The sequence below is a fragment of the Castor canadensis genome, chromosome 14 (assembly GCF_047511655.1).
Source record: "Castor canadensis chromosome 14, mCasCan1.hap1v2, whole genome shotgun sequence".
NCBI lineage: Eukaryota > Metazoa > Chordata > Mammalia > Rodentia > Castoridae > Castor > Castor canadensis.
In genome coordinates, this window is record NC_133399.1 from 90,080,784 (window position 1) to 90,108,465 (window position 27,682).

The following is a 27,682-nucleotide window of genomic DNA, read 5'->3' on the forward strand; positions in this document are numbered from 1 at the left end:
GGAAGAATTTGCAAGGAAATGAAATATACAAAGCAAATATCATCACCAAGTCCAAACTAACCATAAAAAGGTTGATGAAAGAATTAGTAAGTTATAGATTCTGTTTTGAATTTGAGTTTCACAAATTGTTTCAAAACATATCCCTTGACAAGTATATTCAGTTTGCTCACAATAATAAATTAAGAGAATCGTATAAAGGGATATAAACAGTTGATCTGTGTAATTGGAAACATCAGATCTGAGGACATTGAGATATTGAGAACAAATCACTTCTATTAGCGCTATGTTTTTTAAAAAAGCGTGTATATGAAGAGAGTGTGTCAAGGACTTCAGGTTTGCATGGGTTTTAAATAAGTGGTTATCTCAAGTAGAAGCAGGTTAAAGTCTTCTTCAGTCCCTGAAGTGCAGATAGAAATCAGGACTTCTAAGAAGGGAAACTAAATTTTCTGCCTCAGCTCAGATCAATTTGGAAGTTGAGAATAGCTTTGTCCATAATTGCTTATTTTCACCAGCCTTGCCTTTCTAAGTTGTTGGTTTATGGAATATGAGAGAGCAAGCCCACAGTAGTACAAATGACATAAATTTGTGAAGCAATAAGTTTTGTTCTCATATTCTATTCTATAACTTCTAATTTTAGCACATAAAGGAATATTGCAGATAAGCTTCACAGAAGAAAATTCTTGGTTTACTTTAAGATTATTCAGTGGTTAAAAATAACTGCTTGGTTTTGCAGAAGCAGAAATAGAAAAGTAGTTTTAGAGTTTATAAGGTTTTAGAGTTTATTCTGATTGCATGGACTGTCGGCTGTAGATAAAATTGATGTGAATTTCATGGATAGGAATTTACATTAACATTTACATTAGTGCTATGAAAATATAACGATTAAAGGAGTTTATGGTTTTGCTGAAGTTCATTACCATTAGTTATTAATGAAAGATGTGCACGTAGTTCTTCCTAAGGCTCACAACTTTGCATCATTTTAATAACGTAGGCATTCAAAAAGGAGATAATATTTTTTAAACGAGATACTAAGATTATTAAATAATGAGTGTTGATGACTTACACAATGAGAGGGGGTCTCAATATGTGCAAAGGTCCTCTAACCTCATGTGTCTCTCTGTAGAGGAACCTGCCATGAGACTAACGTTCCCTAGCTTCTAACTCCTTCTTGTAAGCCACACCTCCTTTTCTACCCCATAATAAGAAAACGAGTCATCTGATTGGTGGTTATTTACTACCATGTTTATTGGTTAAAAATACGTAAATCTTTAATCATTGGTGCTTCATTCTTCTCTTCCCATTTCTTCTCTGGGAATTATAAGGAAAATACACTTAACATATTTGTCTATTGAGAAGAATTAACCTCTGTTGTGTGGACTACATCAATCATCTCCCAGAGAGTTGATTTTGTTTCTTCTGTGTCTTAATTATCAATGGCCCAAATATGGCAAAATGAAAAATGGGTGTTATTTATTACTTATAAATATGAGAGATTTATAGGTGAGTATATTTTTGTTTCTTTACTAGAAAAAAATGTAAATGCTATAGGTATGTCCTCAGCAAAATTTTAATAATCAGAAAATTCTCTATGTCTTCTTGCAATGTTAAACTACTTAGGCAAAAATATAATCAAATATATCATTTGATTATAATATTTTTATGGTTTAAAATAATACATGCTTAAATAACTCTATTATATGAAACAGTATATGAAACAGTTGTGCAAAATATAACCTATACATTCATTATGGCCTGAACAGGGTACATTATAAAGCTTAGGAAGGAAATAAAATCTGTACTTACTTTTAATCTTTAAGGGAAAATGAATTATGATTTTTAGTATATGAAATGAGCTTGGTTTTTCTCAGTTATTCTATTTAACATATATTCTTTATTTGATCATATGAGGAAAGAGCAAGAGACTCCAGAACTAGAGGATGACAGATACAACTTCACTCATAATTCATTTTTATACCATGTTGATGTGTTATTATTAAAGCAAACTTGGATGCAAAGATTTTTAGGTTATAGAGGATATTTTAAATCAAATATCTCCAAAATATACAAGTACAAATAAAATATATATTGAAGATAATGTTTATGACATGTGAAAAATAAAAACAAAAACTAAGTAACAGACCTAGAACTGTCCATACTTCTGGAATTTTGTCAAATAATACTGGAGTAAAGTATTAGAATATTTTGTCAAATTCAGCAAAACAAAACCTCTAATTAATAGATGATTTGGTATCTAGAAGGAAATTACAGTGCTGCAAGTAACAAAATAAAAGAAATTGACTAAATGAAGGAATTAGACTGTGAGCCATAGGGATACAAACACTGAGTTAAAGAACAAGCTTTTTGATGTGTTAACAGGATATTTGGTCTAAACTTTGAATTCTGTACCTTGAGTCAGAGCTAATTAAAAGAAATATATGTATATATTTATAATATATAATTGTATATGTATACAGACAGACAGACAGACACACATTTATTAGTAGATCTAGAAAGAAAATAATCAGGAACTTGGTAGATACTGGCATGCCTGGCTTTCCATGTATCTCTGAATATATGGGATGAGCATTGACCTGATGTAGATATGATAAGCAGAGGTGGAAGAAAATATGTTTTTTTGTAAGGCACCTGTGTTGTCCTTAATTTCACTCGATTTAGTGTCAACTTTAAGAATTAAAAACAAAACGTGTACTTGTACCCTAAGTTAAATGTTATCTAACCAATGTTAATGAGACCATAATCTTTTCTGGAACTAATTCTTTGTTAGAATTGTTAAAATTCATGTTTGCTAGCTTGGGAAAAAACAAGCAAAAGAAACCCAGCCATTCTTTCCCCAGCTTCTAGGTCAGAAATAGGAACAGAAAGGATGACATTTCAGAGACTTCAGCTATATAGCTCTGACTCCTGGGTCCAAAATATCTTCATAATCTGGTAGCCAAGGTTCAGGCACCTTGGCAGGGCTCTGAGTCCTGGTCTCCTGGACCAGATTCAAAAGTGCCGCATGGGGGTCTCACAGCCAGGCTCCAGAAGTTGCTGGGACTCAGCCTTCTGGGCAGGGCCTTTTTCACTGAGTTTTGCATCAGAAACTGGCAGAAATGGTCAGCCAATCTCATGATCATCTTCAATATGCCCTATGGGTAATAAGGCCACCCAAATATCAAGATCTCATATTGCAGTCAGGGATCCACTGGATGAGAGACGTGTGCAAAGTTGGGGCCAAACATCCTTTCCTCCAGTCATGCCTCCAAGAGAGTTGCTTGGACTCCTCAGATACAGAGAGTGGAACCATCTGGGCAGCTTGGTGAGGTTTTGGAGCACCTGCAATTCTCCCTGCTGCAGCTGCACCAAATTCTGAAACCTCTTAGGAGTGGCCATGTCTCAGGAGCCTGGCTGCACACTGCCTTGCTTCATTTAAGTACAGAAGACCATAATTTTAGAACGACAAAAGTCTCCCATCATAGGATTATTCAAGAATCTCCTTTTTGAGATTATCTGCTACCAGTAATGACTTTCTGCTTGCAGGTGAAAATGGTTGTGCCCTTATTACTTACACCTGGAAGGTCTCACCGTGTAGCCTAGGCTGTCCTACAACTAACTAGCCCAGAGTTTCCTTAAATTTGAGATCCTAGGACCTCAGCCTCCTGAGAGCTAGCATGAGAGGTGTGCACCACCACATCTGGCAAACTTGTTTTTTTAAATTGCTTTGAAGCATTAGCAATTAAGTTAAAGCCTTTGGGACTCTGCATAGCAGAAAAATCGTTAGATAAAAGAGGCAAACTCACAGAATTAAACACATGTAAACTAAGATTTTTGGTTTTGGCTGCTCAGGCAAGGAATTGACTGGAACCAAATAAAGTGAAAACTTACTAAGATTTTAAGGAATTTATACTGGCACAAAATACCTGAAAGATATGGCAACATTTTCACCACAGAATTTTATATGAACAAAATGGACAAGGAAACTCCACATATGGAAGAAATAATAAACGTGGGATATAATAGACAAAGATAGTGTCCCCCAAAAATCAGTATCCAGGAATAAACTGTTCTTATGTGGTGGGGGGCCTTCACTGTTCCACCCAGTGGCATTAAATAATTATTTTAGAATGGTGACAGTTGTGCATTTCTTATTTTCTGTATGCCTGATTTAAGCCTTTATTGTTAATTGCTGTCTTCTCTTTATTATTCATTTAATATTGTCACGCTGTGTGAAAGAAATGTGTGTTTAGATTATTTCACATCTAGTCCTACGGAAAAAAAAGTCATCACTTAGAAAACCTTGAATTTGAAAATTAAGAAGGGGCGTTTGGATTGTCTGTCAAGGGAAGGCAGTGATTCTCTGCATTGGAAGAAGTGAGTTGTGTCTTGATTATTGATGGAAGTCTAGAGCACTGGAAATGCTCTGAACAAGTAGAAATAAGACACTTAGAAAAGTATTTACAGATAACCATCTTTACTTGGCTTAAATTAAGGGAATAGCTTGCTTATTTATATATTTATTTATTGGCAGTATTGGGGATTGAACTCAGTGTCTTGCACTTGTTAGGCAAGTGCTCTACCACTTGAGTCACAACCCAGTTGTTTTGCTTTTAGTTTGCTTCTCAGGTAGAATCTCACATTTTTGCCTGGTCCAGCCTCAAACCATAATCCTCTTACTTCCTAAATAGCCTAGTAGCTGGTTCTACAGTTGTGCACCACCATGTTCAGCAGGATATAGTTTATAATACAGCTTGAACAAAGAGCAAATATATTTACAAAGCAAATCTGATTGTCAGATATTCCTTTACTCCCTCATGAAGTGTCCTGTGTGGGTGAACTTTTGTCCCAATGGTTTGTGGGCACTTGCTAGGTAAGGAAAAAATCTTTAACATCTCTGAATATACCTTTATGGTTCAATATTCCATATTATCAATATCTTTTCTTAATTATAATATTGCCAAGACTAACTTTGTATGGGAATAGCCACATCAGTTACCACCTACTTTTGACTAGTGTCATGATACTGTTATCATAATTGTTAGCCAGTATAAATGAGCAAATTAGAATCTGAATTTTGAATTCTAGGGTCTTTATAGATTTCAGCAGCACCCTGACTTTGAGGTAAACTAACTTCACTATGAAGCAGTTCAGTATAGGTGCTTTTAAGTAGGTCTTTGCAAATAGCAGGCTTGTCATGATATGCAGATGGGTCACAGATGTGCACTGTAAGATACTTCTTTTCTAGTTGATTTCCTGATATCTATGTTTATTTATTTCTGATACAATTTTTTAGCTCTACCTTTTTTTTTGTATTGAGGAGAGCCATGTTGTGCAGTTGTTGTTTTTTTAAATTGTTGTCGTTGTTTTGATTTGGTTTTAAACTTATGATTAAGGCTGCTCCTCTCACTTTAAGGAAGAGGTTGATGTTTTGAGTTGAATTGTGCCAGTCCTCTCAATTTTTGTATTGAAGTGCTGACCTCCCATTACCTCAGAATGTGACTGATTTTAGAGATAGGATCTTTAAACCTGTAATTGAGATAAAATGAAATAATATGTTTCATATGTTTGGGGCTTAATTCACATTGCTGTTGCCCTTATAAGAAGAGATAAGAGCATAGGCATACATGGAGAGAAAAATCATGTAAAGACAAAGGTAGAAGATAGTTATCTACAAGGCAAGGAAAGAAACCAACCTGCTGACACCTTGATCTTAAAATTCTAGCGTCTAGCTCTGTGAAAAATATACAATGTATTGACATAATATTTTGTGTTAATGACAGCCCTAGAAAATGAAAGCATTTAACTTTTTGGTGATAACTCCTCTTTTTGCTTCTTACTCCATTTTTCTTCATCCTTCATGGAACATGGGCAGTTGGACAGGGATGGAATAGTATCTTGTTCTCACAGGATTACATATTAAGTATGCATGAAATGTGGTGACATTGTGTGCCTAAAACCTAGCACTATGTAATTGTATTTTGTACCAGATGACCTGATTATAAATCTTTCATCCTTCACTTACTAAATAGGTCCCAAGTCAATTTACTTAATATTTTCTAGGATCTTTGTTTCCGCATGTATAAAATATAAATAAAACTCTCTTTTATCACTGAGTTGAAATGAGGAGTAAATGAAAAATTATGTACACTGTATTTAGAATGGCCTTGTATCTAATGATGCTATAAAATACAGGCTCAAATTGCTATTATTAGTTTCATTAATTCTTTCATGCTGTCTTGTGAAGTCCTTGTTACATATGACCATAAGAAATATTGGTCATTGAAAATGTTTATTGATATATAGATATAAACTAATATATTATTTAGGCATAATGTGCATATTTTATAATGATTTGTTTTATAACTAATGGCGGTAGCATTATGATTGTTTTATGTTGTAACACTAAAATATTTTGAATGCATATACATACATTTAAAGTATGTAGGCATCCAACACACTTCCTGTTTATTAAGTAGGAAGAATCCTTATCAACACAGTATAATATTATGATGATACTAAATCCTATCTTACAAACATGAAATTTGAATAATTTCTATTCACTCAGCAATTTGTCTGACATTTTTCTTCTTTAACAAAAGAGTTAAAACTCAAGTTTTCTGCTGCCACTCTCATCTAACTTCATTCTAATATCATTAAGATATTTTCAATCTTAGTAACATAGACTATTTTAAGCTAAAAACTCACTTTAAGTAATTATTATAATGCTACACATAAATAAAGTATTTAAATTCAAATTCTAATTTGCCCAACACATAGAGTATATTTAAACCTTGGACAAAATCTACATTTACAAGATATACTTGTATAAAAGATACATAAACATAAAAGATATACTTTTTATGTTTAAATTTACATGTAAAGCATGCTACTTTCTTGTAGATAACTTATAAATCTCCACAGCAGAAAAATCATGTTTTCTACAGAATGTATATAATACAGAAACCTTTACCTGCTTCACTTTTTCAAAGGACTATATATTAAAGGCATTCAAAATAAGTCAAGAAAACTAATTGCCTTCTTACAGTGAAGAGAAGAAAAGACATTTCCATAGAAAGCAGGTAAATTAAGCTGTACATACAGTGGATTATCACAACTAAAATCTGTCCTTTAACAACTTGCTTTGTAAAATTTTTATTAAATATTTTATTTTGAGTGTTATTAATCATGAAGCACACACTAATTAATATTTAATTCAGCATTATTTAAGAGGTAAAAAAGTTTTTCAAAAATAATAACTTCACTTAGCAGACATCTTAATTCTCACTTCATGATTCAGTTGGAACATGCAATATAAAAAGAGTTAACCTAAGAAAAAAATCAAGATGATTTGAAGAAAATGTGACATGTTCGATTGTTTAATATGTTATTTTTAAACTTAACTTCTATTTAATGTTATGTATAGAAATAAGTTCAGAGCAGTATAAAATGTTTTGATCCGAGAATTAGTCACTAAATCTTTCACAAAAGTTTGCTGAATGGGTGAGGCCATAGGTAAACCACTTTTCTACCTTGCTTGATTTTTCATGTTCTACACTTTGTCCAATTCGAAACTCACTGGTCTCACACTGCCTGAATCAGTCAGGGTCTTTTAGTAAGCATTTATTATTTTACCAGAAGTGTTTTCATAAATAGACTCTTAGGAGCAATGTGAACAGATTTGAGGGAAATAAGAGTTACCAGGGAGTGGCAAGAGTAGGAAGTAGTTACTACTAGGTCTGAAGTGGTGATGAGGAAATGATATTCCAGGGCATAATGAGACTTAAAGTCATCAAGGAATGCCCACCTACTCCTAGCTGTAGCCATAATAAAGAAACACCAACAATTATAAATCACAGCCAGTCACATAGATAGTGAGGAGATATACTATGGCTTCTGACCTCTTATACTATTATTTCCTGCTGATGTTTATCATTGCCAAAACTAACCATAAACTTGGAGACCAGAATCTGATGACTGAGGCATTGGAAACTATTTTCTTAGTGCAGAAGTCAGGATGGAGAGAATGTCTGAGAACAAAAATCAGAGGAGCAAATGGAACAAATCCAGGGCTGTCTTTTTTTTCTCTGAAAACCAATTCTTATCCTTTGTATGGAAAAGGACAATAATAAATAAAGTACAGTGGAATATTGCTCTTTCCAAAAGATTATGAGTCATGTAACCTTATTTAAAATGTGGTAGAAAGGTGATGTCAACTTAGTTGTACTCCTCTGTGGACCTAATTTGAAATGGTGATTATCTCAAGGGTATGAGATAGCTGAGGGAAACAGAGATGAAATAGTTAATACTTAAAGGACTCAATGGCAAAGTGTCTTTAAATGAATTACTGGTGCTTAAAAAATATCTTCAATATAATCACCCAAGTTTATATTCTGTGAAGAGAAATACAGTCAAAATCTTATGAACTGCATTTTCAACTAAACAGCAGAGTTCATATAATCTTGATAAAGGGTGGTGTTGATGTCATGATGTGGTGCTGTCCTTCCAACTAAAAGAGAAAGTTCTTGTGGTTATCTTTGTGGTTGAAAATGGAAAGACCTACAAAATACAGAAAATGCAAAAGACAAAAAAGCATTTGCCACGGCAATCATTGGATGGTCTGATGATTGATATGCTCTCCAGTTAAGATACAAAATTAATATCACCAAACAAAATGTAGGATAATCCAAAAATATTCCCCAATAACATACTTGCTGGGTCTCTAAGACCAGCTAAATACATGAATTAAATAAGAATTTTTAAGGTATTAGTAATATACCTATACTTAAAAAATACTTATTAAAAAATACATGATAGAAACAGTATCATTTGCAATGTCTTGAAAGATTCACTATTGATTCTTCTCTTGGATGGCAGACTGAGACAGCTTTATGTGCTTTCACTGGCTATAAAGATATACCTCACATTTCATCATGGAATTGTGCCAGTAACTCTGCATTTTCTTGTTACATATTCTGACTGAGGTAATGGATCTGTTCACAGTTTGACTAGAACCATGGAGAGGTAGGTTCAGAACAAGATTCTGTATCTCACCTGAGCCCTATAAGTACTTAATTTAATCTCTATAGCAATATTGCTTCCCCCAAAACTTGTCAAGTTCATTCATTACATCAACTAACCCTGGGACGATGTTGTTCTTTATTTTGCCCCTGTGTTCTGGCTGAGCTGTGAGTACTATCCATCAAGGATTCTTACTATTATGAGCTAAGAAACTACACTCATTTAATTCCAGTTGACTTTGGGCCAGACAGACGTAGACACTTTGAGATACCCTGGCCAAATAACCCCTTAGAAAACTATCCAGTTATTAAATTTACGGGGATCATGTCATCAATTATCCATGGATTACAGGAAGCCAAAACACCCTGGTCACCACAGTCTTACAGTGGCATATCATGCTAATTGTGGTAGATTTATTCCTGTTGGGATCCCATTACCCTAACTAAAATCATAAAATCTAGTTCTGTTGAGGGTTCCATCACCATTATCACAGGCCTCAGAGAACAGTCTCCAAATAATTTCTTATGGATGTGTGAGAGCCTCTTCATGACCTCATTTTAACATTTTCATAAACCTATAGACTGTAAACAAATGCAGAAAAACAAAATGCACAGCCTGTTGAATTATCAGTAGATAAACATATCAGTATATAGCCACCTGGATCAAGCCTAATTGCTACTCCATCCTTGCTTCTTTATAACCTTACAAATGGAGCATCCTCTAAGGGCCTCCAGATAGTATACGAAGAATTTTGCACGTAACAAAGCTATTAACCAGGCCTACCTCCCTGAAGCTTTGTATATTTTCTCTAATTATGCTAAGCAAGTAAGAGAATTTCCACTTCATTAATTGTAAGCCACGACTGAGTTCAGGCTTTAATTAACCAATCTAGCAGATTGATAATGCCATTTCCACATGTGTGGGACAAATTACTATATTCTAACAGAAAGTACATACATCAATAAATTTAGCCTGATCCAGTGTCCATGATTTAACACCTTTCCTGGTAAAAATCTCATAAATATCCATCCATACATGTTCCCTATAAACTTTATGCTATAAATTCACAACATATGATGTATCTTTTGTTAAAATCTATCTCCACCCAGAAAAGGCTTGCACTTCTCAGAGTAGATTCAACTTCCATCATGGGTTTGGAGAGACAGATAGTGATGGCATGTCCTGAGGCACACCTATATTCCATTAGGTGCCATAAGTCCTGAATGAAAGTATTGGTAGTTCTCATGAAAAGTAGAGTACTGATGGGAGACAATGCTGCTCAGTCATGAGTGATTTTGGTAGACTTGAAGTCTTAAAAATTTTAGATTCTTTTCTTTCTTCCACAAATATACCTTGTTCACGTCCAAAAGTACGTATGTTATCATAAGAGATCTGTTGAGGTGGTACCTTCAATTGATGTTCTGATTGTGAAACTCTTAAATCTTGGATTGGGTTAGGTCTCAAATGAAATACTTTTTTTTTAAAGTACAATCGAGAATTTTTTATTTTCTACCTGTTTGGAGTTGCCAATCCAAGTCTTTTAATTATTCTTTGTGCATTTGTGAAAGTTGTATCTAAGGCACTGAAATCAGCTAGTTTACCCCACAATGATAGCAATTGGCTAAATCTACAAATCACTTGATAACTTCAATCTGCACTCAGACCCAGGTCACCAGTTAGTTGCTCTAATGCAAGTGTAATGCTACTGAACCTCATAGATCACAAGTGGTTCATTCCTTGCTGATTAGGAGATTATAGGTGCATTTCACATATATGTGGCTGACCTAGTACCAGAATATCAGTTTGACTATATATTTCCGGAGGTTCCTCTTGTGACAGTTATTGTACCTTAAGAATTTTGGTACCAAATAGAACATTTGAGGAAGTAAATAAAAACACTGAGTGAAAGGAGCTTTCCAGAGGTGTTGGAAGATTTAAAGGAAACTACAAATAATAGTGAAATAACTGGTTTAGCATCACAAGCTATTGCAAGGATCTGACATGAATAGTTGAGGGTATGGAGATGTTAACAAGAGTTACAGCCACAGGTAAGCAATAAAACTTCCTCTGATCTCTAACCAGTCTTTTCCATTGGTCCAACTATGAAAGGTCAGATGCAAGGAAGTCTGAATGATACAATGTGCAGAGATACCAGTTTCCAGGGACATAGGATAGGGCAGAGTCAAGCAGAAAATGGATTACTGAGGAAAACAGAATATTATTCTCCTCTGAATCACCACATCTCCCTACTGTTCACTGCCATCCCTCCCTAGAAATCTATATACAGATCCATAATGATGACTGTGATATTCTGACCTTTCGACTTCCCCTCCACACAATTACTGTGCTTAGTTCTACAAGAGGAAAATGATCAGATGTACTGATTTTTTTTGAATATCAATTCTCCTGTCTATAGAAGTGATCTCAAAGGCATTCTATCCCAAGAAATAATGGAATAATGACTCTAAAATTTATCAAATTACAGAAACTGTTTCTTCTACTTTTAGAGTATTAAAATGCTATCTTTATGGATCAAAAGATTAAGGTTGTGTTTGGATAGGAATGAAAGGGGTGAGAGACTAGAAGTAATATTACCTTGAAGCACAGATACTCCATCAGAAACATCTGCTCCCTTTGGCATCCTTTTAAAACTGAAGACAGTTATCCACCAAAACATGTTTATGGTCAGAAGAGAAAAATCACTGTGTTGTGTAAGAAACAGGAAAGTAAAGTTATACTGTGCCAGAAAGTCAAGTCTGCAACAAAGAAATGGGCCTACCTACTGCAGAATCTGAGACAGTATCAGGATCCACTTCAAGGCTTCAAAATGTTCATTTTTTATAATTTTAAAAGATCTTATTTTTAAAGAATTGTATTGTTTTATACCTCTACAGAATGACAAACGAAAACACATGCTTTATAGTTTTCAGAGGGAGCTTATTTGTGTACTCTTGAAATGTGTAACGATCTTGAAAATTCAACTAGTCTCTACACCCTGAGGATATATTTGATGGTGAAGGCTCCCATCTATCTACTCCTTCAGATTGTTCATGAGCAAGGCCATATTAGGATACGGACACAGGTTGCACGAGCACCTATTCATGCTTACAAGGATGCTGATTTATTCTGGTGTTTGTAAACTGCGATTCAAACTGAGAAGTCAGATTAATTTTGCTTATAAATATTTGCAATCTGTTACTTAGATAATTGCTACATCCACATTTGCTTATATTTTTAGGCTTCTTACAACATACACATGTTTACTTACCATTTTGCAATGAAAGAAGTTTATTTATTTGAGCCAAAATCCAGTGTAACAAAATATCTATTCACAGACTCACAGTAGCTCACACTTGGCCATCCATAATTCTTAAATTTTTTCTCAGTAAATTTTATTGTGCTTGATTGTGCCTGTCCCAAGTTAGTAAATGATACAGTTCCATTTCCCACTGTAGAACTGTCTCTTTTTCTAGGATTGGAGAGAGAATTGTTTGCTGTGACTTTAGTTCTATAATAGTTTCTCTAGTTTTAAGCATGGAAGCAATGCTCTGCCCATCTTTCCATAACTCCAAATTGACACTAGAGAATTACAATAAATGTTTAAGAGGAAAACCCAGGTCACATGAAACTATTCAGCAGTTTTTGTTTGTGTTTTAAACACTTGAAGAGAGAGAGAAAAAAGAAAACACATAATCATGTATTTGAATAACCCATGGAATGCAAAAACCTTTCAAAGACACAAAATAATCTTTTAGCCATGTGCTGGTGGCTCACACTTGCAATCCTAGTGCTTGCTTTGCAAGTGCAAAGCCCTGAGTTCAAAACTCAACCCCCACCCCTCAAAAAAAGGAAAGAATGTGAGATGGGGAAGTATGGAAGCTTTGCGATAAGTTTATGATCCAAAAAGCTAACATGAGCACAATGTGGGAAGGCAAAGAAAAGTATATGGGAGCATGCAAGAAAACAGACAAAAAGCAGGGTGCTGGTGGATTACGCCTGGAATCATAGCTACTCAGAAGGCAGAGATCAGGAGGAATGCAGTTCAAGGCCATCCCAGGCAAACAGTTCTGGAGACCCTATCTTGAAAATACTGAAGACAAAAAAGGGTTGGCAGAATGGCTCCAGGGGGTAGAGTACCTATCTAGCAAGCATGAGGCTTTGAGTTCAAGCCCCAGAAATCCCCATCCAGAAAAAAAAACTTTTGTTGTTTGTTTGAGGGGATAGCATTTTTTGTACAATTTCTAATTAGTATATATTCATTATCTGGGGAGGATTCAAAGTATCAATTCCAATCAAACTTATATTGTACATTATTTACATTTACCCCATCATCTCTTCGCCTTAGTCCCCTCCCCAACCCACCCAAAGCAATTGCAAGAGGTTTTTTTAGCTCTATTTTATATAGGTATATGAAGTCAGTCAACCATATACCTTCAACATTAATCTCCTTCCTTCACCCACCCACTTCCACTGGTACCCCCCACACACATTGTGCCTATTTTACAGTCCTGGTTTTCGTTATTAATATTTAAGTTAACACTCACTGTATTCCCACTGTGGGTGTGCTTTACTTTGGGCTGTTTAATGCCTTCCACTACTCTCTCTTACTCCTTTACCTTCTACCCTCCATTTTTCAACAGCTTTCAATACACATCCTTATATCCTCTACCTTTACATCTTATGTTATGTGATACTAAAGCATATTTGAAAGATGCATTGAAAAATTTAAAGAAGTAATGGAGACAAGTTTAGAGTTGAGATGATTCTTTAAAATCTTTTTATAGATTTATTTATTTTTCTTGTTTGGATTAATACTTTGCTGGGGATACATTGTGACATTTACAAAGTTCTTATAACATCTCATATTTGAATTCACACCCTCCATCTTTCTCTTTTACCTCCTTCTCACCCTATTCCTGGAATAGCACCAACAGGTCTCATTTTTAAAAAATCAGTGAAATAACTTAAAATAATGTGGTAAATATTGAATGACAAATGTTATGCTAAAGATTATAATTTTGTGTAATTATTGCCTAATAAACCAAGGCTACCTCTTCATTATTGGTTAACACACAGCTTTGAAAATAATGAATGTAAGTGCCATATTTTATTTAACAGAATAAGAAGTAGCTCATATAAATCTTTGTTGACTTTACCTTTGTTTTCCTCCTGTTGCTCACATTATTTCTATCACCTATAATTAATGAACAATTTTTAGGAAATTTTATAACACACTGAATTTGATGATGGTTAATTTTCAAAAGACTAGACAATTTTATCCATATTTTAATGTGAGTTACTTGAAGATAAATATATTAAAAGTTGAATGTATGAAGGTATACTTTTATACTATTCTTAAGATGATCTATATACAAATATCATATTAATCTGGATTCATTATTAATAATCCATATACTTACTATAAGTAAGGCATAATTTCTTAGAATCTGAGAACAAAGGATGAGAGAAAATACTATATATGTTTGATAATTTGGAACAGAATTTCTAATGCTTATAAGAATATATGAAGAGAGGACATATCACATCATAATAATATTATGCTTTAGAATTATTTTTAAAGTCTGAATCCCTAAAAAACAGTTTTACATTATATTGCAATAATTTTATGATATTTGACATTTAGTGGTATATTAGTCCTTAGTCTATGATTTTTACTTTATTTAGATTTAGAATACTTTGCCTCAGTAGCTTAAGATTTTTTGTGGCTGTTGATTAGTTTCTTTTTTTTTTTTTTTTTGCATTGACAATCAGGAAATCAAGGAACATATCTCTAAGAAAGTTAAATATGCATAATGGCTTAATTTTGTGTCTAAATAACTTTTTTCCAGCATTAGAGATCAAACCCACGTCTTTGGACATTCTAAGTAAGCACTCTCCTTCTGATCTATCGTCACACTCAGAGATTTTGCCTTTATATGACTCCTTACTAAAAATATCCTACTTCTTGGGTCAGTAAAATAGCAATAGTCTTTGACATTTTCTTGCTTCAATTTCTAGCTGACAACATGCTGTGAGGTTACAAGAACTCTTATTAAATCTTGTATGCATTATCATTCTATATTTAAAATAGGTTAAGAAGTAGAGCTGACATGCTCTGATTTTCATAGTTGTCAATGGTTATATTTTCAACAGACTTATATTTGCTGTGTTGTAATAGATTAATTTAGACATGAGGAGAACACATCAACAGAAATAATGAATACACTCAACTATAGAGGTAAAATGAAGTACTATGTGAAATGCTGGTGACGTTCATTACTGCCACATAATACAAAGAGGTATGTTAAAACTTGTCAGGTAGAGGATACAACTCAGTGTAAGTATGAGGAGAGCTGACAGAACTGTGAAGAAAGGAAGACATGCTATGACAATGTAGGTATAGTCACTTAATCACATGATACCAATTTGACCTCATAGTTCAGTGTCTCCAGAAAGAAGGAGAAGGAAAAAGGGGCAGGAGTGAATGAGAGGTACACAAGAAAAAGTAATAGAGGGGGTGGATATTTCCAAGGTACATTATATGTATGTATGTATTATATGTACGTATAATGATGAAATTCCTTACTATGTACAATTTAATATACACCAATAAAATGTCATTGGTATAAAATAAAATATGCCTCAGGAAAAATCGGAAATGATAAAGATAACTTGATCCCCAAAATATGTTCTACTTTGACTTTTTACCATTTTATTCATTATATTACCAAGAAATTTTACCTCTCACTCAAGCTTTCTACAAGTATCTGGTGTTTAAATAATGTTAACCAGATTCAAACCTCTTTGTAATACATTCTATTTCAAATAGTGACACAGGAGTCTTGAGTTGTTTAGAGATTGTCTAATCTCTTCTAAAGGAAAATGACTGAATTTTTAGCTGAATAAGTCTCCAGGCACTTTCATGATAAATTGGGTGCTCCCCAAAGAAGTTTTTGAATCTTCTTACTTTTATTTTATCTTGAAAAATCATTCATTCAGAAGGCAGTTGGGGCTGTATGATACTGATTCATTCTGTCATAAATCAATTTTCTGTAATGCTATTTAGAAACCTTTGAGCATGTTATGTTCCCCCATGTGTAGAGTACCTTCTCAGAAAGGAAAACTAATTGAGAAATATCCTACATGCTGTCACAGTTGCACTGCTTAATAAGATGAGCCCCTCTCTCTGGAGAACTGGCAGCTCTCTGACATTCCCTAGGTTTAGATTACCTGAGTTAAGTCCATTGCTAGAAATGAAGCATAGCAATTTTATCAAGAAAATTACTTCCCAGGCAGAGAAATCTATTGAATTACATGTTGTTTTTCCTCTGTGCTACTTGATTCATACATAATTCTAACACAATATATACCACATTTGTGCTTAAGCAGTGTTAGCTGATCTTTATAGAAATATATCACATGGATTATATATATTAGAAGTTCCTGGCAATATGAGTTTTCCATGGAAAATATTTTACAGTCCACACTACAAATTGAGTAATATATTTTTCTATTCAATTAAATTTTCCAAAAAAAGATGTGAACACTTCTCTCAACAATCAACAAAGTAAAAATATAAAAGCTATTTTTAGTAACTTCAACAAAAAGCTCATTCTTCTTGTCAGAGATAAAATAATACATTTAAAATAATCAGGAAACTTAGGTCTACTGTATTATTTATTTACTGTTTTCTAGCCTAAGTGAAGTTATTGTAATCACAATAAAAGTTTGGTTCAAAGTCACTTTCCCAGGCTCCTTTTCTCCAGTTATTGAATTTAATTTTACTAGCCTATTGGACCTCCTTCTCATGGCACAAAAGACAAGGATGGGGATTGTGCTTGCATGAGTGAGAACCTACTGTTTGAGACATAGATCACTATCTCTATATATGATACCTTGATATAGTGATGAGCAAACCTCCTCTATTCTCTTCACATGGTAACTAGGATTCTGGCACTCTGCTAGGGAGAAACCTCCTAGTGAGATATAACCTTGTGCCTATTAGAACAGTTACTACCCAAAAGACAAAATGTATGGGTGGCAAGGTATGGAGAAAAGGAGCCCATGTACATTGCTGGTAGGCACATAAAGGGTCAGCTCTTATGCAAAACAGCATGGAGTTCCTCAAAATATTAAAAACAGTTAGTGTTTATTGACTATCTCCTGTGTCCCAGATACTATGCATAACTTTTACAAATTTTGCTAAATACTCCATGTGTCCAATGCATAGTTCTGTTGTTATTCTCACTTTAAAGAAGACGGAAGGGCAGAGGAGGGTGAAAGTGTTCCAAGTTAACAAGCAAGCGAATGGCAGAACTAGAATTCAGAATTGCGCAGTATGGTCGTAAAGTCTGTTCTTTTGACCCCTAAATATTGTGACCTCTCACATGCACAATAAAATGTACCTCAAAAACCTTAGCTAACAGCTTTTTACAAAAAGAGGAAAATGAATTCCTGTGGTAATAGTGAAAAAAATAAATATTACACATTTTTTAAAAATCAAGTGTAATTAAACCATCATTTAATTTTTTAATCACTGGATTTTTAAATATTTACCTTTAGTAAACAAAACTTAATTTCTAATGAAAGTCCCTGTGACATCACTCTAAAGAGTTTGGTCATTGTCAATATGGTAATTCATTTTAGCTTTATGGTTTCATATTTAAGTAACTTTGCCTCTTTCTTATTATTTTAAAAATAGTATTGTGTCTATCTAATCTCAGAGAATGAGTTAAATACAAACATTTTTGTATTACTCCTCTATTCCAAGAACAAGATGAGAGAAAATAATATTTGAAAAATAAAGGTTAAACACATGTCTGAAACCTGGGGGTAAGATAAACATATCAACTTCAAAAAGAGGCTTAGATTGTTTCACAGATCCAGAAAAAATTTGTGTTGCTATTCTTTCTTGATTTTATATCATTACCTAAAACCCCTAGGAAAATGTAAATCTCCAATTCACAATAATCTTGCAACTAAGAATGGATTTCCAAAAAAATTATCAAAAATTATATGTGGCAGACCAGGAAAGTAATGAAAGAAAAATGGTGGCTTGCATTCATTTTTTTGTATCCAAGTCTCTTGTTCACATTAGAAATGTTAGTTAATTTTACATCAATGTTAATAATTAAACTTTAAATATACAATATAAATTCTTTTGATCAGTAGTAAATACAACACTTATTCATGTATTCATCCCAGAGTTATTCTTCATGCACTCATTTTTGACACATGATGCCTAAATACTCCTGGCTACCTCTGAGAAGTGTCATCGTGGACATGTTGAGTTCTTCAGTGAAAATATGTTTTCTCTCTAGGAAAAGAGATATTTCAAGAAACATCTATATGTGCATTTCTTAACTTAGATTTGGAGTTAAGTGAAAGTTTATGGTTTAAATTTGCAAACATTAATATTATTGTTTTGTTTTCACTGACGGTAGGGCAATGAGGATGCAGAAAATAATAGAAACTTGGGTATACAAAAAAAGAGATGCTACATTCAAAGAACTTGGTATCAATAATAGATAAGACTAAAAGTTTAGCTGCTATACTATTACTGAAAGTCAGCCCTTACAACAGTGTCTATGATTTTTTAAAAATCTGTGCTTGTCCCTGCCAAAACACAGCACCCCCACTGACCTGACACTCTACCTCCTTGCATTGTGCAGGGATGAGAACAATCCTATCATTCTTTCAGTTTAATGCCAACATATGGGTGCCAGATTAAATTGTGTAATTAAATACATACAAGTTAAAAGTGAAGTTATGATGCAATCATTTAAATGATTAATAAATGAAATAATTCTTTCTTTAAAAAATTATAGGCTTCAGAAGAAAACTGTATGAATGACCCTATTAAATCAAACCATCTAACACTGATTATGGCTTCCTATATTAATTGTGCTGTAACATAGCTAGATTTTCAGATAACTCAAATCTGTATTGTTCATTTGCTCTTCTATTTCCGTTTGTTTACAATGATACTTCATTTCAAAAATGCAAATATATGCATTGCTATTTTACTGTTTTGCAGGTGGCTGTTTGTATTTTCTAGCTACTTGGGATATTTTCATGAACCTGTTTTCTGTTAGACACTTTCAGAATATTTTGAAAGCTGGAATAAACTGCTGAAAGCTGAGGGCATCTAGGCACTGCTTAAAGAAGAACTCCAAGATGAAGAATTTGCATGGATGTTTTAAATTAAAATTGCCATACAGAATTTAATTAAAAGGCACCACTTATCATGTAAAGAGCAGTAGGCAAAAAAAAAAAAACCCGATGTATCCTTTATATAACAGTTTTCAACTAAAAACAGGGAATCCCAGAGGCTGATGCTAGAAACTACCAGTTCTTTTGAATTAACTATTTCTAAATAACTCTAAGACTCTTTGGGAGTTATCTTTTTAACAGAAAGAAAACTCATAATCTTTTGTTGGTTTTGAATGACATGTCATTAAATATTGTATGCAAACATTATTTTCTAATCATTATATTATAAAGCATAACTGTACTTAGACAAGGGTGTTACATGGGTGTATAGTACTTTCATTTTAAATCAAAAACTCTTGTTTATGTAGGTCAATAGAGTGAGTTATGGGTTGTATGTCTGTACATTTCTATAGAGAAGTAGACTATTAAGTAATTTATTTTCTATTCTCAACTGGTAAAGTCTATGCAAATATTCCAAATAAAAGTATAAAATTTTAAGCACTTCTAGTCTCATGAATTTTGAGTAAGGGGACATTTTGCCTACATTATATTTTAAAATGGTCATTCTGTTTTACTCTAGCTAAGCAATAGGCATGGGTTTCAATAGTGAGAAACAAGGTGCTCTAACCAGGTAAGCTGTGCTAGAGAGTTGGCTACAGGATGTAGCACTGCAGATGGATAGTTTTAAAATATATTCTGGATCTTCTTCACAGACATGATAGCCAACAATGTTTCTTATGAAATTCCAAACATATTTCTAATTTACATATATAGTATGCTACCTATTTGTATTTGAATATGCAATAACTAAGTTGCAATTTGTTTTATTGTTTTATACAACTGTTTATAATGTGTGCTTTGGCCTTCTTTTGAAATCTAGAGGAGATTGTTGTCAAATTATGAACAAAAAATAAAATCCTGCCTTGAAATCTCATTTTTCCCATTTATCATATCAATGCTGTAATTATTAATTAACAATTGTCCCTTAAAATCCCTCTCCTTTTTATCCCACTTGTTACAAATGTTTGTCTAGTTTTATTTCCTTTTCCTTTTTGTGCTTTATTCTTTCTTCCACTTTTTTTATTTCCTTTATTCATATGTGCATTCAAAGAACCAACTTTTTGTTTCATTAATTCTTTGTATTTTTTTTGTTTCTGTTTCATTGATTTTAATCAGTCTTATTTTTATTATTTCTCTCCTTCTGTTTGTTTTGGATTTGCTGGTTCTTGTTTTTATAGGAGTTTAAGATGTATCATTAGGTCATTGATTTGAGCTCTTTCAGTCTTTTTAATATATGCACTCATGGCTATAAATGTTCCTTTCAGGACTGCCTTTGCTGTGTCCCATAGGTTCTGGTAGGTCATGTTTGCATTTTCATTAATTTACAGGAAACTTTTAATTTCCTCTTTTATTTCACTGATGGTCATTGAGCAATGTATTGCTCAGTTTCCAGCTGCTTGCATGTTTTTTGTTATTACTTTTGTTGTTAAGTTCTAGTTTTTATGCATTATGATCATATAGAATGCATGGTATTATTTCTATTTTCTTATATTTGCTGAGGCTTGCTTTGTGCCCTAGGATATGATCAATTTTGGAGAAGGATCCATGGGCTGCTGAGAAGAATGTATATTGTGTAAAAGTTGGATGAAATGTTCTGAAGACATCAACTAGGTCCATTTGTGCTGTGGTATATTTTAGGTCTAGGATTTATTGATTTTTTTGTTTTGATGACCTATCTATTGGTGATAGGGGGATATTAAAATCTCCCACTACCACTGTGTTGGAGTTTATATATGTTTTTAAGATTCTTCAGGGTATGTTTGATGAAATTGGGTACATTGATGTTGGGTGCATACGTTGATAATTGTTATTTCCTTTTATTAGTATGGAATGTCCTTCTTTGTCTCGTTTTATCAGTGTAGGTTTGAAGTCTGCTTTGTCTGAGATTAGTATTGCTACTCCTGCCTGTTTTCAGGGACCATTGTCTTGGTAAATCTTCTTCCAGCCTTTCACCCTAAGATTATGCATACTTTTATTGATGAGATGGGTCTCCTGTAAGCAACAAAGTGTTGGATCTTCCTTTTTAATCCAGTTTGTCAAACAGTGTCTTTTGATGGGGGAATTAAGTCCATTAACACTGAGTGTTAGTATTGATAGGTATGTGGTGATTCCTGTCATTTAATTGTCTCAGTTGTTTAAGGGTTTGATTGTGTGTAGCTAAATCAATGTTACTCTCTATTCTCTTGCCTTTTCTTCTCCTGTGGCTTGGTACTGCCTGTCCTTTCATGGTTATGTTGGCTTTCACTTTCTGTGTGTAAAATCCCTTGAAGAATCTTTTGTAGTGGTGGCTTTGTGGTCATATATTGTTTTAGTTTCTGCTTATCATGGAAGACTTCTATTGTTCCATCTATTTTGAATGATAGTTTTGCTGGGTAGAGTATCCTAGGGTTGAAATTATTTCCATTCAGTGCCTGGAAAACCTCACTCCATGCTCTTCTTGCTTTTAATGTTTCTGGTTAAGAAATCTTCTGTTATTTTGATGGGTTTACCTTTTAAAGTTACTTGTTTTTTCTCTCTTTACAGCCTTCAGTATTCTTTCTCTATACTCTGGGCTTAATGTTTTAATGATAATATGTCATGGGGTAGTTCTATTTTGGTCAAGTCTGTTTGGTGTCCTGGAGACTTCCTGTTCCTGAATGGCCATAGTTTTCTTTAGATTTGGGAAATTTTCTGTTATTATTTTGTTAAATATATTACAAATTTCTTTTGTTTGTACCTCTTCTCCTTCTTCAATGCCCATGATTTTCAGCTTTGGTCTTTTGATGGAGTCATTGAATTCTTGCATGTTCCTTTCACAGGTCTTGAGTTGTCTAACCAGTAGTTCTTCAGTTTTTACTTTAATTACTATTTCATCTTCATGTTCTGAGATTCTGTCTTCTGCTTGTTCTAGTCTGCTGGATTGGCCTTCCATTTCGTTTTGCATTTCTGTTTCGTTCTTTTTTCTGAGGTTTTTCCACATCATGGGTCTCTACCTCTTTAATAGTGTCTATTTTTGTCCTGAATTCATTTATCTCCTTATTTATGGTGTTCTTTGTTTCACTTTCGTGTTTATACAGTGCTTCTATAGTTTCTTTTATTTGTTCTTGTGCTTTCTCAAAATCTCTATTTTTGTTGTCCTGGTATTTCTTGAGTGTCTCCTGTACATTTTGGTTGACCATATCTGGTATCATCTCTATAAAGTTCTCATTGATTACTTGCCAGATTTCTTCTTGCAGAGTGTTCCTGTGGGCTTCGTTTGATTCTTTGTCATAGTTTATCTTTGTTTCATTGCACTCTGGATCTGGGCTTCCGTTTTTTTTCATTTTCCTCTGGTTCCTGTACCAATTTATTATTGGGGGGAAATGGTTTCTATCTTTTTTCTGTCTTCCCATCATTCCACTTGCTGCTGTTACTGTCCCTGTACTGTGTGCAATTTAGTATTGTCTAGTAATAGTAAAAGTGATGGGATCTAGGGTGGAAAGGTAAGAGGAGAAAGAAAACAAAGAAGGTAAGGAAAAAAGAAAGGAGAAGGAAAAGAAGATACAGAGCCAAAGAAATAAACAGGGAGAGATAGTGTACTGCTGCTACAGGTTTTATTTTTTACAGTTCTCAGGGATGAGCCACCACTCTCACCTAGTCCAGCTGGCTTTGTTCATTTAAGGTTCTTCTGGATGCCTGTCCCTTTTCTTTTCTCCTGTGTATGGCCCTACCAGACTGCTGCAATTGCAGTCCTTGTTTATTTACAGTTCACGTGGGGAAGTGCCCCTCCCCCTTACTCTGGAGCTCCGGGTGCCCCGCCTTCTTTGTTACACGTCCTTTTTTTCAGTTGCTTATTTATTATTCAGGTTTTTTTTTTGTTTTTTTTTTTACAGGACAGTAGTCAGTCTGACCAGGGTGCTATGCTGATTTTTTCGGGGGTGGCTGTGGGAGAACTGCATGCCACTTATTGCTCACTGTGGGTTTGCCAAGGAGGTTAGGAGCCAGTACCTGGCAGCACAGGAGCCCTCCTAGTTTCTCTGTATACCGTGATGTGGGGAGCTATGTGCTGGCTGGGGGTGCGGAGTTGTTGAAGTTTTGCCTCTTCTTGGTGGTTTTTCCTGTCCAGTGTCTCCAGCATTTCAGGAAAATTTTTACTTTAAGAAACACACACTATCTGCTTCCTCCCTCTAGTTGCCATCTTGTGCTTTATTCTTATATTTGGCACCTTGTCTCTTCTGGGATGTTCATAAATTAGAAGTTAGAAATAGGATGAATAGATCTTAAATAAGTTTAATTTCTTCTTTTTAGAAAAATTATTGTAACTTGCCAATTTACAGTTATGTATATTTATAGGGTACAAAGTGATGGTATGATTTGTGAGTACAATGTGGAATAGTTAAATCAAGCCAATTAACACATATTTTTTGTTTTAAGAACATTTGAAATTTTCTGTCTTAGCAATTTTGAAATGTACAATACACTATCATTAACAACATGGACCACTCTATGCAACAGATAAGCTTAATTACTTCCTTAAGAAAAAATATTGAATATCCTCAAAAGGTATTTGATGGTAATTTATGAAGTCACTAGAATTATGAGTAATGAAAACTCATTAATAACAAATGAGCAATACTCATTCTTATAAAATAACATCAAGTTCTTCCATCTGATTCTAATAACTTACCTGTGTACCTTATCTGTGTAGTAAGTGAGGGTCAGAAATGGTTTTTTTCAGCATATAATGTATTTCTTTCTTTGTTTGTTTCCCAGGAAAATCCATAGTCTCTTTTTAGAAACTCATGCTTATAACAGTTATTTTTGCTACATCCAATTTTGTCTTTCAAAATAATATTTAGTACTTATTTGTATTTCTGTAATTTTGAGAATGGTTTAATGATTATAACCATTCTAATACTGTCATGTTATTCAAGTAGTACAACAAGCCAAAACTTGTTTTGATTCCTCATAGGAGACAGAAAGTAAGTAAAAAGTGCATTAGAGATTGAGTTAATCTTTCAACTTTGGAATTAAAGTTTCTATTTTTGTTACATTTTATATGATGACTTGAAAAGAAGATTACTAAGTAATTATTATTTCTACATCTCATATGCATAAATTAGTTATTGCATTTTCATTTTTAAAATATTGCCACATATAATGAACACAAAACTTATTTTTAAATCAATGAGTCCCTTTGTAGACAATGACCAATAGACTTTCTCAGTTTAGTGGTGTCTATAGCTTCTGAATGATATTCTACCTAAATAGTACTGGGGACACATGCCTGGATGGCCTTAATTGATTCTTCTCTTCCCTCTCTTCCTTGCAATTTTCAAGCAGATGTAGTGCAACATTTTGAAGAAAAGAGTAAAATTCTGGAACCACAGAGCTCTTGTCCTCCTCTTTCTAAATTAGGATGTTCTAGACCATTTGCATTCAGTAAGCCAAGTGATTCCCAGTGTAGCTAAACACAGGGTATGGTGCAATATGGGAAACATTCAGGAGAGAGCCCATCCTCCCATAGCAGCTCTCCTGAGTCTTGGGGGAACCAGCTCATCATGGATTTGAGACTTCTATTTATCCTTGCTGCTATTCATGAGCAATAAAACTTCTTTGGTTGACTTGTGTGAGTGTTTTTTCTGTCTCACTGGACTCAGGTAATTGGTAGAGAACTTTTACATGTATTATGGCAATAAAACCAGCCTGTATTGTACAATATGATCTCAAGCAATAATAAATCCCTGGCTTGTTAAGTCATTCTCAGTTTTTAAAAAATTTTTGTATTGTTTGGCTTGATGGGAGTACATTGTGGCATTTACAAAAGTTCTTACAATATATCAAATATATCATACTCAAATTCACTCCTTCCACCATTCTCCTTTATCCTTTCTCTTTTTATTGCATCATTATTCACAATAATTATTCTCAGTTTATCCCATATTTTGTTACACTTAGAGACAGTTTACTATTTAGAATTGCCATTATCAGACATCTGTTAGACTAAAACTTTATTTCAATGACTTGATAAATATACATCTGTTTTACTAGTTAGCATTAGAGAAGATGACAAAGGAATATGCATTTAATGGAGGCTTACAATGTATTCAACCCTAAGTTGCATGTTCTCTCACATGATCTAATTTCATTTAAAAACACCTTTTGGCAAGAAATGAGTCTTGTCTCACATTTACAAATGATGGAGATGAGGTAAACATTGAGAAATTTCATTCCTACCTTGTTATTTCTTGTAGCAGTATAGAAGAAAGTCAAATGCATTCTACCACAAGTTTGTTTTGTCCTATTTGATGATCATGTACATGTTTTATTGCCTGAAGTAATGCAATTGTTGTCTTATTGATCTAAATTTTTAAGTTTCATAATGGAACTATTATAGTATATAAGGAATTGTCTGATCAGCCTATTAAAGTTCATGAAATCTTTTCCATAATGGAAGTGTCCTACACATAGCTTAGATTGTCTGGGAAAATAGACATTCAAATGTTTATTTTGTTTTTAAATTACCAATCAAATAACAGAAAGTCACTGAAAAATTTTAAACTTAACAATTAACAAAACTATGAGAAGAAACTCATGAGCAATCTCAGCTAAATTGCACTGTGGTAATCAGATATAAGCACCATGAATGATGCATCAAGCAGTAGAAGATAATTTCCCTGCAAAAATCCAGAGAGTTGAAATACTCAAGGGTAACAAATATGATGGAGGATAGTAGGAATAAAGCATAGAACTAAATTAAGAACAATTAGTGGAAAATTTTCATAAGAGTTTATTTTTCTATCTCTAAGATTCATGAGCAGCACAGAATCCCTACATTAACTGTCAAGCAGGATAACTTAAATTTTATCCCAGAAAAACATGAAGACTCTAAGAAAAAATGATATGAATTCTGGCACATGGCCTTCCCTCTGTTAATCCTTACATTTCGTCATATGCCACTAAAGCAAGGATGGACAAGAACTAAGTCCACTAGCATATCCAAATCTGCCAACTTCATTCTTCTAGAGAAAATGAAGGAACAGTACCGTAGCTCATAACATCTGATTTAAGCTGCCACTATGACAACTTGCCCCAAACTCAGGTAATACAAGTGAGAAAAAAGTATATAATGGAAGCAAAAGAAAGAGAAGAGTTTTAGTTCTGCTTGCTCATGGAAATGTAAGAGATATTACATCATAAAAACAACAAAGAACTAGCCATGGAATAAACTGAAGATCCAGAAAATTATAAGTAAATTTGCAAAGTAAAATTTAAATATTTTCAGGGAGTTTAGAAAGCATAATCATGGAATAGTCTCCAAACACTAAATACACATCAGAGAAACAAGAACACATGACAGGTAAGAGGCAAGTAGTATTGATACATGATACCAAATACTGAATAAAATGAGTCCTAGAGAAATAAAGGGTCAATAAATTACCCACTGCTCCTATCTTCAAAAGGATGATTTGTTAAAGAGTGTCACTGAACAAGTCTCCTAATTGAAAATGTCCAGTCAGTGCTCTGTAAATGAATAAAAAATAAACTCACTAAAGTATGTCATTGCATAACTGGAAAAGCCTATCCATAAAAAAAGTAAACTAAAACTTCAGAGAAGAAAAATAAGATGATTTAGAACATTTAACAGTGAAAAAAAGACATTTAAGAATTAATGAAATGTGTATCTCCCACAGATAATTTTTTGGATGATTTTTATGGATATTACCTACACATGGGAAAATTCCTCACCAAAAAGAGAGAGTAAAAGAATGACAGAGATAGAGACATAGAGAAAGAATGTATTTGGGATAATAACACAAAGTTGAGAGGAAGAACTCTAAACACTGAGAGCTTGTTCCAGAGCCTGGATCCTGATTCTCAAATTACAGTGACAAACTAAGAGAAAAAATACTCAGCATTGATTGTGTACAGTGTGCCAGTCACTGTGCAGAGGGCATTACACATATACTCATGTCACTTGTATTCATAATAGCACCTGAGCTAAGTATGATCATACAGAATTTACGTTGAGGAAAATGTGGTTCTGGAGCTTAAGTGAATTTCCAAAATCACAGTTAAAATAATGGAAGTAGTGGGATTTAACATAGACCAAATGGCTCCACAGTCCAGGAACTACCCCATCTCATATATTTTTTAGTGGGGAAGAATGTGTACAGAGAATATTACTGGAGTTTTAATATTTGGAAAAAAATTTTTTTTGGTCAAACTTCAATGCAAATACTAAGGCATTCCACTTGGTAGGACTCTCAGGAAGTATTACTTTCTGGTCAGCTCAAAATAATGATATTGTTATTCAGCTGAAGTAGACAAGAGAGCCCATAATTTCTTCAAAAATATATAAGGAATGAAAGAGAAGGAAAAATAATGGTATAAAAAGATAGAGTATATGAAAGGTTGGATGATATACATAGTTAGG